The sequence below is a fragment of the Lepisma saccharinum genome, chromosome 5 (genome assembly GCF_977018435.1).
Source record: "Lepisma saccharinum chromosome 5, izLepSacc3.1, whole genome shotgun sequence".
NCBI lineage: Eukaryota > Metazoa > Arthropoda > Insecta > Zygentoma > Lepismatidae > Lepisma > Lepisma saccharinum.
Window position 1 is genome coordinate 50,928,434 of NC_139233.1, and position 13,231 is coordinate 50,941,664.

General features: G+C 38.4%; 1 protein-coding gene across 3 annotated transcripts in view; it reads left to right on the top strand.

Annotated features, from left to right (window-relative positions):
• The window catches only part of LOC145987812 (protein decapentaplegic-like), a 64,847-nt gene that overhangs the window by 16,322 nt on the left and 35,294 nt on the right, over positions 1 to 13,231 (top strand). Inside the window, exon 1 of one of the 3 annotated variants that reach the window (XM_083122530.1) lies at positions 2,691 to 2,857. The exons of 1 other annotated variant lie outside the window; for it this stretch is intronic. The gene's annotated coding sequence lies outside the window, so the exon portion shown is untranslated. Of the gene's footprint in view, positions 1 to 2,690; positions 2,858 to 13,231 lie in introns of those variants that run through there. One more of the 3 variants, XM_083122532.1, reaches the window with a different exon arrangement.

A 13,231-nucleotide genomic window follows, 5' to 3' on the forward strand; every position in this document is an offset into this window, starting at 1 on the left:
CAACTACTATCGCTTTAATCTGTGTTTTTAAAGTGAACTTAGTCACACATAAAGAAAAAAAATATTATCTGATGCACGCGAAACACAATTGTATTTTCAGATGCTGACCGACTACTGTATCGTGCAAGTTCCACTCTGTCTACGTAACTAATCTTTTGTAATTTGGAAAAATCGAGCTTTCATTTTAAGGTCATTCTATGGGTCACTTTTCGAGATTTTTTAGGTCATCAACTTCCGAGCCCCCGCAAGCATGAAAACATTACACCCGCCTCAGACACCAATTCAGATAACATAACAGTGCTTCTAGTCTCCAAACGCTGGCAACTCGTAGTTTGTTACATTTTCATACACGGGCAAAGACCACGCCCCTAAAAGTCAGCAACAGGTAACCATTGTTGCCAGTCTACTGTTTTTCTATCATCTACCTGGTAGAATTTACATATAACAGAGCTATCGGTGGGGGAGGTGGTTGTAATGTTGTTAGAAACAGAAAAAGGGACCCTAAAAAACTCTTAAATCAAACTATGTATAAGTTCCTGCCTATGGGAGAGAACGTGAAGCAACGGTTCAATAACAATAAGCAACGGTTTAATAACAATAAACATTCGTCGATGTGGCTACACGTGAAACTATACAGGGACAAATTTTACAATTAAGCATTGCATATTTCCTGTATAATGATATAAAATTGTCATTTGACTGTGAATATATTTATATAAATGCATTTAGTTAGTCACAATGGACGATTGGATCAAATAAGAATCACTACTATGCTACTGGCAACATTGCATCCAAGCCACTGTGTTCGGAGGAGAAGTAGAAAGAACGGAGAGACCCAAGGTGGGGGAGGGGTAGTGGCTTGACCTTGAGCCGTCTATACTCACGTAACCCGGTATAACCGTCCCCATCGTTGAAGTCCTGACCCGATCCTGATGACACGTGACGGGGTTGTGTAGATTAATTCACTCATCTCTGTTATACAGTCGTGTAAAGAAATACTTCCCCCATAAGACTACTGGTATTAAGGCTCTTTGGGGGAAGTATATTTTTCCATGACTACATCCAACGGCAAAAGTAATAGTAGGTAAATTGTCAGCATGTAATATTAATTGGGCATTATACAGTGTTTGGTGCTTTATTCTATTCTTATTCCAAAACTACGTTTCGAGAGAACATCTCTTTCAGGTGCTCCCCAGAAACGCAGTGTTATAGCCTGACAAGTTAAGTCCCGATATGCGCAGATCGCTGCGGAGCACTTCCTATTGCGTCATCCTCCCCACCACTCTTCTACTCACTGGTCTGGCGTTGAGAGTACCAGTGGTGCCAACTCAGCAAAATTAAGCTAAAAAAAATAACAAACAATCTTCACTGTTTAGCGTGACGGTGCATGCAGGCTCCTATTATATCAGTGGTTCATTTTATTTAATCCGGCCTTTGAAAATGCGTGCGGTGCGCCGATCGTAAACTGTAGTATTATGCACATGCGTTAAGGTTTATAACGAAGAGAAACTACAGGGCGAATTACTTCATTTTCTGAATGCGACATCGAGCAGTGGCCGGTTTTTTTTTATTTATTTATTTATAAACTAGTGGGGTGGTGGTTCGTTTGTTTATCGTACAACAATCACTACGAGAATGCAATCTGATAACACGCTTGCCTGTGCTCTTTTCTAAAGCATTGAATGTCCATGCTCTTTACTCTTGGCTGCAAGATTCTTACTTTGAAAGAGATGGACTTATGGACGAGCGTGTAGATGAACTGAATTAGACTTGGTGAAGCCGATTCAGACACGGACACAGATTCATCGTTTAGAATTTAGCGTAATCAATAGGTAGCGTAGGTGACGGGATACTTATTCATGCCTTTCACATTCAAATTTCGTTGAAAATTCTCAGACAATTCCGCTCCTCCAGGTTGCAACACTGCGAACGAACGTCGCCGTAGACAATGGAGTGGGGAAATGTGATGTGAGGTGCGCAAACAATGGATTGCAGCGTCTTGTTTTTAAACTTGTCAAGTTATAGTAGATCTAGATAAAAGACAATGAATAATGTCCAATTAACATTGCATGCTAATAAAGAAACATTGCCACTAACATTCAGAGAATTATCAGGCGAATTGTCCATCATTTTCCTCTAGTCTGTTTTCCACAATATGATGACTATGAATTAAAATAAAAACGTCAAAAAGCAGAGGACAACATCTGCTTCGCATCAACATACTATCATTCATTAAAACAACGCAGGATGTAGAATAAAAAAGAATGAAAATAGTGATGGACAATTTACTTTATCTTTGACGTTGTCCGTACTAATTGTGAACCTGCTCTAAAACGTGTGGCTAAACTGTAATTGAATTATCATTCATTCTCAGCGTCGCGATTAAACTAGAGCAGAAGATGAGGTACCATTTTAAATATATGGAAATGGAAATGCAAGAATTCTGGTCCTTTTCCCATTATATTTTTGTTCAGTTTGAATTTGAACACTGCTTTGCACGCGGTGAAGTACACGTTTTTGGCTGAAGGTAACGCTGAAAGGACATCTGGTGTCTGATATTCTAAGCAAGGTAGAGGAAGGAAGAAGACTGATTGGAAATCGGTTGTAAATATTGTCCTTGACAGGCCTCCCCTCCCTCCCCCTTCCGCAACTCACCACCTGAGGAGTTTTGAGGGCCTGTGGACTGATGTTGACGTTATGCATTTCCAGGAAATGCAAAGGCCATCAGGGTTAGGAATGTGTCAAGAGCGATCAGGTCGTTCTTGCAAGAGCTTGCGATCATGCCTGTGTATTGAGTGTGGTTCTTCATAATGTGTGTTCTCTTTAGTCGAAGGTTGTGGAGTTTTGTGAAACGTGGGTACGTAAATCTTTCAATTGTGGTGTTCAGTAGTTTGTTGTTTCATATTGACAAGTGTTTGTGCGTACATTGAGCTGGTTTCTGCATGATTCTGTGTGTGCTTGTCTTGTGAAACCAGTGCTATATTTCTAAACGTGTACTCACACTGATAAAGAAGGTCATGTTATTCTGGCAGAAGTGGTGGTCGTATAGTTTTGTACAACAGAATCACGAGATTCTTAAACTCTGCTCTAACATCATATTTATTAAAGCTGTTTGGACCAATTTCGCGTTGACAAGGAAAACTTATTCGTCTGTGCAGTAGTGTTGCTTTATGCACAGCTTATACGTATAATAAATCGCACAGAAATGCTTGTTCCTTGATGATCACTATCTTTCTTTGTTATAACTAAACTAATAAACCCAGTAGAGTTTCTCAATTAATATAATTCACGTTTTTCGTGTTGTGCATTACGTGTGTTTCGAGGTAACAGCTGTTTCTCGTGTATTTAGGCGTTTATCTCCATACTGAAACATTGTTTCACAATTCGTTACTAACCTCATATGCATATCACGTAAGGTTGCCTTATTTCTGTACGTTAACAAACAGTAGTGATATATTATATGTATATTCTAATACACACAGTACATAGAAACAGATTGTAGAATACAGGACGTTCTCAAAAACTAAAAATCGTAAGACTACCTCTGGTCTCACAACTTCATTAGTTTTGTGCACTACAGCAGACTATGTGCACATGAACAAATAAAACTCAGACTTACGTAGTCTATTGTATGAAGGGAGAATTGGATATATTTCATTGTATTTTTTCATATACAAAATTATATAATGATTAATTTATAATGATAGCTAAATGCCCATAATCTTTGTTATAGATCAAGTTTATTTTCCACTCGTGCGTGTTAGAACTCAGTTGATTGGCACTTTTGTTTTCAGATTAGTGAGCAAGGGCGGACGCAGAAATTGGTATCGTATCAGAGGTGCGCGGCCACTAGAGGTTTCCATTTGTCTTGTTGTGGTAGTGTGAGAATGGCTCACATTTTTGTTTATTTCCACATGATGGATGAAATTTCCGATGAAGACACCACATTCAATTATTTTCAAATTAAAACTTGCAGTATCATGTGGATTTTTTCATTCTGAAATATTCAGTGTAAAATGAATATTATCGGAATATTTGTTAGAGAATGGGAGTAATTTCACTTACGCCGGGAATCGAAGCCGAAACCCCTTGATTGCAAGGCAATAGCGTTACCATTGGTTTCTTTTATGTAATTCGTACATTGATTCGTAAACAACAAACGCACATGACTGAGAATTAAAGACGTCATTTTTAATTTATTTGAAAATATATAAAACTATAACATATTGTGATAAAGTAAAATATATTTTTTATTTCTTAAATTTAACCTAGATAATATTGAAATACAATTTCAGCATTATTGAGATATGCCTCTGTTCCACCCGTCACTTTATCTACAGTTATATGCGACCATGCTGTTTCAGCGGTTCACGTTTCATTTTATTTTCTCATGTTCAACATTTGAAAACTATTTGGAATTTTATGGTGTTTGATGGTTCAAAAATTTAGTATTTTTTACATCATCATAGAAAGTAATGCTTATTTCTAGAATGCAGAGGGCAAATTATGATGCGATGAACTCAAACCCAGGATAAGGAGTGCTTATTGAATTTAACCGAATTTACTTTATTGCTGCACTAGGTTCAGCTGTTGCTTGTCTAACACTTAAAGACTTAACGCCCCGAAAAAGTACACATTTATAAGTAAAAAATTAAAGATTGCAAATAAATTAAAGGACTAACACTACAATATGAGTAAAATGATAAGACAATAGAAACAATACGAGCAGTCAATTAGAAGCTGAAAAAAAGTTGATATGAACATATTTTCTGACAACTCATAGGAAATTTAAGTTAGTCATGTTTGAATTTATCGTGCTTCTGATCGTTGATCAGCGAATCACGGAGCATTTTGCGATTCATTGTTTGATTTGGTTTATTTTGTTTCGCTTTTCTGCCATTTTTGGCTAGTCGCGAAAATGAGGATTAGTGATGATATTATGAAGGGACCCACAAAGAACACCCAGGCTGGGATTCGAAACAGAGATCTCTGGCTTAGTAGAGCACTGTGCTCACCACTCCACCAAGGAGGTCAGAAAGCCCCTTTATCAATTTCATCTAATGATACGATAATTCGTTCTCATCGTTGCAAATGGCCTCAATTGGAAGGAAATCAATGTAAAATAGAAGAAAAAAAAGTACAAATTACATTTGGCTTCAAGGTGTTTTTTTGTTATTTTAAAATTTAAACTTAATCCTACGTTAATTACAATAAACAGCTAGCAACTAAAGTGATACATACAGTCCAGAAAAGTACCACGCTCTGAAATGCCTGAAACACAAACTTGAATCGCACGTTACCTCTGGGTTATATATATATATATATATATATATATATATATATATATATATATATATATATATATATATATATATATATATATATATATATATATATATTGTTTTAATGATTTCATAACAACGCGAATTTTTCCATACTGTAGGCCTGCAACACATCGACAAGTTCATGCTTTACTCTGGATTCGAACCTTGAGACTTAGGTACTGCGTGTTAACCAGAGATAGTACAGAGTGTAATTGACGCATGTTTTCACACGAATCTTGCGTAAGGCAAGGTGCTAAGGGCGACCATTAGAGGGCATTTACATCGTGCTTTCAGTGCCACTTGCGGTTTTCGCGTGACATCGACTGTACTTTCGCAACACCCTGTTGCAAGCGGCAAAGACCCGGGCGATTTTCAACTGTTGGATTTTTCTTTGTCCTCCTTTTGTCTTGGGAGCTGTTCTAGTCAGACAATTTGCCGCCAAGACGTCCCCCTCCCAAAGACGAGAAAAGCAGAGGTCGGGTGTTCCGTTGGTGTTTGGGTTGCTGGACAACGTTTCGAAAGATGGCGTGATTCTCGGAAGCAAACAAAGTTGGCAAAGCATTTTACCTGTTGAAAACATGGGCTTTTTAGAACGCACCGAAATTACTATACTTGAAGAGCACGTTTTTGAAGGTTAACCAACACCGGTGTCTGTTGCAAAATTTACATGCACATTTCAATTTCAAGGACGTCCACAGGATTTTCTCTGTTAGAGAGAGTGGGAAAACAAGGTATTCTCCTCCCCCTCCCACAACTAGGACTGCCGTATTTTCAGAATGTGAAATCAGGACATTTTATTTTGGATATTCAAAAACGGTAAATGACTAGAGTACTGGAAGCAAGGCGTTACTCTGGAAGCAACAGTTACTTTCTAGTAATTATGAGTTAGTTACTTTTTCGTGTAAGACTTAACAATTTATTTACGAACGAAAGAAACAGGCATGCATCAAATAATATAAGTATTGTCACACACTCTATAGTTAACTAGAACTAGAGTAATAAAGGCACAAAAAAGTTCCTGTTTAACACATATTTGTTCCACTATACATTGATGTTTTAGTTTTTATCAATTCAAGTCTAGAGTGTTGAACACATCTTTCCGGTATGTGGTATATTTTATTTTGTTACAGTGAAGTAGACACCAGTGGGGAGTGTCTTAGAGTTAGGTACACGTAGTGTAGGCTATCTGTTGGAGTATGTTTTGCATCTGAATATCTTATTTTCCATAGAAAGTAGAGTCGTTTTATATTATTTTCTTGCAGAGAGAAACGAGATTTTGAAGTTTTAAGCAGGGTTGTTGAAGGTCCAGGAATTTTACATAAATTCAATTCCGGTCCAGGAGAGAAAATCAGCAAGCGTAAATTGGTTCTGGACCGTAAAGAACCTTTTTATCTGTAAAGTATTTCAATTCGGTCCAGGAACCTTTTTTCCGGGTCAATTTAAATTCGGCCCAGGAACCTCTTTTCAATGAAACGATACGCAACTTGTACCAAATTTAAATTGTGTGAGGAAAAGGGTTCCAGTCATGCAGCGGAACGCATTAGAATTTATGGGCTCTTGGACCTTTAAGGACCCTGGTTTTAAGAAGGAAGTGTGCGATTCATGTTAAATGATATGATCTAGTTTCCGATGCTTATTCTGTTTTTGTTCTGACGAATGAATCAAATATTGTTTTCATTATTTTCTTACTTGTAAAATCATAACCAGGTCTGATTCAAGAATTCTGCTACTTCGCTTACGATTCCTTTCTTCAAGGTGCGTTAAAAATGTAATTTCTGTGTTAATTTGATATTTGAATTCAATTAGTTTTTTCATTACGCCAGTATGTAATACAGGTATGATATTCCAAAACCTGAAAAATTCCAATCTTTCTAAGATATTCTCAATAGCCTCGCAGCTACGTATATCTATTAAAGTATTGAATGTATCTAGACAACAGAGAAAGCAAACCACACGAACATTCGCGTGAATGATGTATTTGTAATTTTTCAGAATTTGGAATAGCCTATCATATAGGTTTTTTCGAAAACAGCTTTCCTGGTGTCGACCAATGGTCCACCTGAGCCTTAATATTAAAATCGTTTAGTCGACGCAACTTTATTAGCGCATTAATCTAATTTTGTAAAGTTTTACCATCGTCAGTACTTTTCTGTACGTTCAACACAAATGAACAAAATTATGGTTTGCTAAAAAAGTTGAAAAATTCTAGTCTTCATATGTAATCTGTTGCGAGCAAATATTTTGCGTCTTGTGATTTTTAAAAGTATAACTGAGTAACTTTTACAGTTACTATATTCTACATAAAATGCAAATCGTAAAACATGTTTCATGCAGGAATTATAAGCAGATCTTTTTTTTTACACTAAAGACATAAACAAAGTTATATTTATTATCTTCATTACATTCTAATTCATTACACTATTTTTTTAAAATATAAAAATATAGACGTAATAAATTCTAAAATGAACACATATATTTCATGATGAATAAGACCCGGATTTTTATGTACATAAGTAAATATTAACGAAAAATAGACTTCTGTCATTTCCTTCATTCTTGTGCTTTATTTAGATTCTAGTGTATTTCTCAGAAATTCCTCCTGGACACCATCTCAACGGCTTCAGTCGGATTGCGCACACTTTTCCCGTTTTATCAGTGATATCTGATAAGCCGTTGACAAGCTTTCAGAATGTACAGGATTGCTCACAAAAAAATGAGGCGATGTCAGATGTAAAATGTTCTGAAGCCGTTCTCACTTCTGTTCTCTTTGTTTGTGTGTGTGGACTTACACGTGTTTTTGCAGTCATTAACCTAACCTAACCTAATTTTTGAGTTTGAGTATATTGGTATGATTTACTATTTTATTTCTAATTTCTCTCTCTCTTCTTGTCTAAAGAAAAAAAAAAAACAGTTTTGCGCACTGACTTTAAAGCTATCAAAGTGGCAACGTTCGATCAAAATCTGTGCGCAAAACAGGTCAGTGAGATTTGTGTGCAATCCTGGATCTAAAGTGTGCGCAATTCGGTTGCGGCGATCTGAACTTGTGATCTGCTGTCACTCTTCACAGAGTCATCTGAGGTAATTTGCGAAATGCGGCAGAAGTGAAAAATAAAGTACAGACGGAGCTTTGATTTTTGCAGTGTGACTTTCATGACTTAAAAAAATACTAGGTAAAGCAAGGTGGCGGCCCTGTCACGATAAGATAAAAGATTACGTTTTCTTTTAGACAAATTATATTTTGAATGTTTGTTCCCCAAATATGTATGTCTTACTGAATGTAAATTATAGAAATGGTGCAAATACCACATTTTTATGTAAAAATGTGTACTACTCTAAATCAGTGTTTCTCAAAAGCCTTGCCGAGGTCCGGTACCGGGCCCTTGCATCAGTTATACAGGTCGGAAGAGGTTCTCCTGAAATTCGTTATTTCCGTTTGCGCAGCAACTTTCATTCGCAAATAATAATAGCAATCGATTTCCCAATTAGTTCTAATTGTAATTTTTCGGGGTTCAAAATGAAACATGCCAAAATCAGCACTCACCAAATTAATTCACCTGAGGAAACTACAAAATTTTATTACATCCAGTGGTTGACAACTAATTTCACCATAATTTTATATTTTCCAACAAGCTTAATCGAACTATTACCCTTTATGGTTATGTCACCGGTGGCAACCCACCATCGTGAGGAAATTGGGGAGCTACGAGTAACCCGGTCACGGATATCTCCTATAACGGCTGGGGGTTCGACGTGCTGACTCCACGTCACCCCATTACTGGTTCAAGATCTCCACACCTCTAGGTAGGATTGTGGAAGGGAGGCTGGCAGTCGGGAGATAGGCCAAGGCCCTTCCAGGCTGTAGAGCCACGTGTTATTATGTTATATTATTATAATTAAGCTCATGTACTGTTGAATTTGTGATTATTGTCTCATATGTTCTAGGTCTTATAAAGAGAGATTTCACACAAGAGCGACAAGCGACACATGCAACTTGTCAACGAGCAAATGAACAGCAACATTGCACACCGTATCGGCATGACAGGCGCATAAGCCTGCGTTCGATTGGCGTAATCTCTCTAATATAAACACACCTTGGGGCACAGTGTCGATTATAGCGATAAAGGTACATTTTTTTATCACAATTTTAATATTCATCAACTTGCCCTAACTGTGTGTGTCTAGTCAGTGAGCCAACCAACATTGGAGAGCGTTAGGAAGAGGATTAGCGATTTGTGCTGGGCGAGATGTCGTTACCAGCTCGCTTCCTGATAGGTGGTTTCGGGAGTTATGACTCGCTCCCAAGCTGCAAATGCAGAAAAGTAAGGAGGATGTTAAGATAATCTCACTCGGTTACTTGAAAAGTTAGCTCAATATAGTTACTAATCCCGGGACAAAAAATAATTAAAAAGTTTCTTCTTACTTATTTCCATGAGATGAGTTGGTAACATTATCTGGTTCAGTGTACAAGGTGGACGGTAATTTTTTTTTTCTTTTTCCAAAAATCTTCCTCAAATGTGAAACAATATTGTTAGTCAATCCAGGCAAGCAACAATGTGGAATGAAACAATGATGCATCCTCTGACTGTTGGTGGGCGAGATAGCCCTCTCTCTTCGCAAGCAGGTGTGTTAAAGTCCACCGAACGTGACTCCAATCTCAAATGGGTCCCGTCATCCTCCATGACTCTCGTTTTTGGGGGGAACTCGGAGCTTAGAAGAAGTCCACAAACAATCGCTACACACGCTGGTGTGCGCGTGTTGGAATGCCATGGCACCACAGGACCATTGAGGTCTCCAGAGATGAAGATGGAATGCTTTTGGTCATCGGTGGGAAGATGGTGGCCAACATTAGCTGTCTTTAAGTATCGGATTATTATTATTTTCATTCTGCACCGTGTATGCAAAAATATAGTCTTCTCCTCTTTTCGAAGATCTATATTGGAAATGTGTTCCGATTCCAAGAACTTTAGTGATGTTCTGTATGCTGTAAGTCCGTAGACTTATAGGAGTTATAACGCCGTATTGTCTACGTCTACATGTTGTCATCACGTAGATTTCATTCCTTTATAGTTTACATCAGGGTTTATCCAGACTTTTTTCATACGAGGAAGGGTACAAGGGTAAATTTATGGCCAAAATGACCATAAATTGGGCCTTTGTAACAAATTTTAAGGAGTGTTCAGGAACGGGAGCATGGCCATATATAAGGGTAGGGTTTAACGGATCCAAATTCTTCCCATTGGTTTAGTAAATATTTTGCATTAATTACATACTGAAATCAACAATCATTTCATTGTATTACTTGGAAGAATTTTGAAAAAATATTTATAGTGGCTAGTCATTATTCTTCAATTACAATAATGTTATTTTCATATGTTTCAGAATTTGTTATGGAATAATTATACTGTAACTGGCATTAATTAAGTGTCTCAAAAGTGAAAGTTCAGACATATTTTGATATATTTCTTAGTTGAAAATACAAATATGAATGTACTCCTACAATAAACATAATTAAGACTAATAATGTTGCTGTTAATAGATGCGCACTTGGTATATACAATGAGAGTGTTTAAAAGAGAAAATATTATGGATTAATTTAAACTTTTTCATTAACATCATGCAATAGCTATTACTTTTATTGGTAGTGGTTTATAACTATTAAAATGTTATTATCCTTGGGCTGCTGAAAGTTGAACACATCTCATTATTTAGGCCTCCCGATGGTGCAGTGGTAGCGTCGTCGCTTTGTAATCAAGGGGTCTCGGGTTCGATACCCGGTGAAGGTACATAGTGGTTCGGATCCCACTTTAAACTGTAAGTCCAGTCCCGATTAGCCTTACTGTGCATAAAGTGGACTTAAAACACCAAATCAATCAAAACCTCTTATTATTTCTCTATGTACGGCCATGGGCGGGGATATTAGGGGAGTGTTAAGAGTGTATGTATAAATAACAGGCTTACACAATGCAAGTACATACCTAGCAATAAAATGCAGTCCAGGGAGGTGGAATGAAGGGAGGTTGACATTTGGGTCTATTCCCAAAGAGTCACCCCTTACACCCCGGGACAAGGATATATCTAGATTGGCCTGGTTCAGATCGAGGGATGGACACAATTCAAACGCAAACAGGACGGCAGCGCAGAGCGTCCGTTATGCTGGATAGAAGAGACTTTTAGAGTGCAAGAAACGGGAAAGGCAAGATAAAAATTTATCAAGGTATAAAAATACAGTAGAAAGGAGGGAGGGGGCCGATGAGAGAAAATTAGCAAATAGGAATGTGGGAACTATCTTACTTTGTGTCTGAACAAAGAGGGGGGGTGGAAGTTGAGAAGGTAGTGAGAAAATGAATGAAAAACACTAAGAACAATTATTTAATATATTAATGATAATGCTAAAATAGTAGTGAAAGCATGAAACGGAAAAGATGGTACAGCTGACCGCTCAGGAGAAGATCCCGACGGAAGCGAATTGTAGCGACAGGCGATTGCACCCTGAGTCGGAAACACATGCTGGCCTCGCTGTAACAGGTGCGGGGACGCAAGTCATTGCCGTATATTCTTTTTGGGCTTTTTGAAATACAGGCTAAATAATGTACAGGATAAGCAATTCAAAACTATGCTGGACACTGGGGAGGGGGGGGGGAGCAGCAAGTTGTTGCCGCAGCGATGTGTATTTGACACAAATCGACTCCTACGCACTTCTAAAAGGACACTGGCCGCAGCGGAAGACTTTCTGCTACCCCGAAAATCTGCAAATGAATCGGTCCTTCCCTTTACCCCCGCACACCGTCGCCCCTCGTTTGGGGATCTTCTCGTGAGCTGACTGCTGTAGTTCTGGTCTCGTAATAAGCGAAAAAGTGGAACGGGTCAAATAGAAAGAGCAGATGTAGAAATTTGTACTATTCAGTGCCGGCGATTAGGGAGGCATGGGGGGTATGGTCCCCTTCCCACCCACCTTTTGTCATTTTTTGTCTACCTAGAGAAAGTAAACTGTCCTTGCTCCATATCCCAGTTTTGGCACCCAATCGCCGCCACTGGTACTATTACTGTATGATATGTACAGCTGTAAAGACTCATACTTGAAATACATTTTATTCTATATTATAATCCTGTGATACACTTTTCTCGCACACCACACAGATGCAGTGTGTTTGGTAAGTCGCTGGACATCCACTTCTTCCTCTGACAGGCGCTGACAAAGAATGGATATACATGCGTGTGTTGCACAGATTCAAGTCAGTGGGTTGTACTTTCGAAATCTCGCGGCTTACATGAAAGGATACTGGTCTTATCCCAGTGACAAACCATAATTACAGGTTTCTGGAAGAAGAAACAAAACACCGACACAATATTTCAACCAAGTGGAAGCGGTGAGGCCTTCGTTTTTTTCTTCTCCTCTGGACTCCTCATCAATGACGGGGAAGGGGGGAACGAACATGAACGCCTGTTCTTCCCAGATTCCTCCAGAAACAAACAAAAAGCGGCAAGCTAGACGTGTAATTTGCACAGGCAAGTGGGCGGGGCTTAGAATAATCCCGCTAGAAAACATAAAAAAAAGATGGCCGTTGAAAGACATACGAGACACTTGCAGCTAAGCCTCACATCGGACAATGATTATTGCATGACGGTCGGTTCTCTCTGCTACACCCATTCACTGTGATTATCTCGACCAGAGCAGGTCTCGAATCCTTCCATTGAATCGTAATAAATACCAGAGGATCTGGGAAGGAATGCAGCTTATGAAAGAGGCTTGCCACCCTCGCAAGATGGCGATGCTATTACTGGAAATAGTCCTATAAAAAGCACCTGCTCGTCACGGCAAAGAAAAAAAAAGGAGCACGGCCATTTTTATATGTGATTACTGGGCACTATATTAGAAGGACGGGCAAATGCAGCTTTGGCCTTCATAC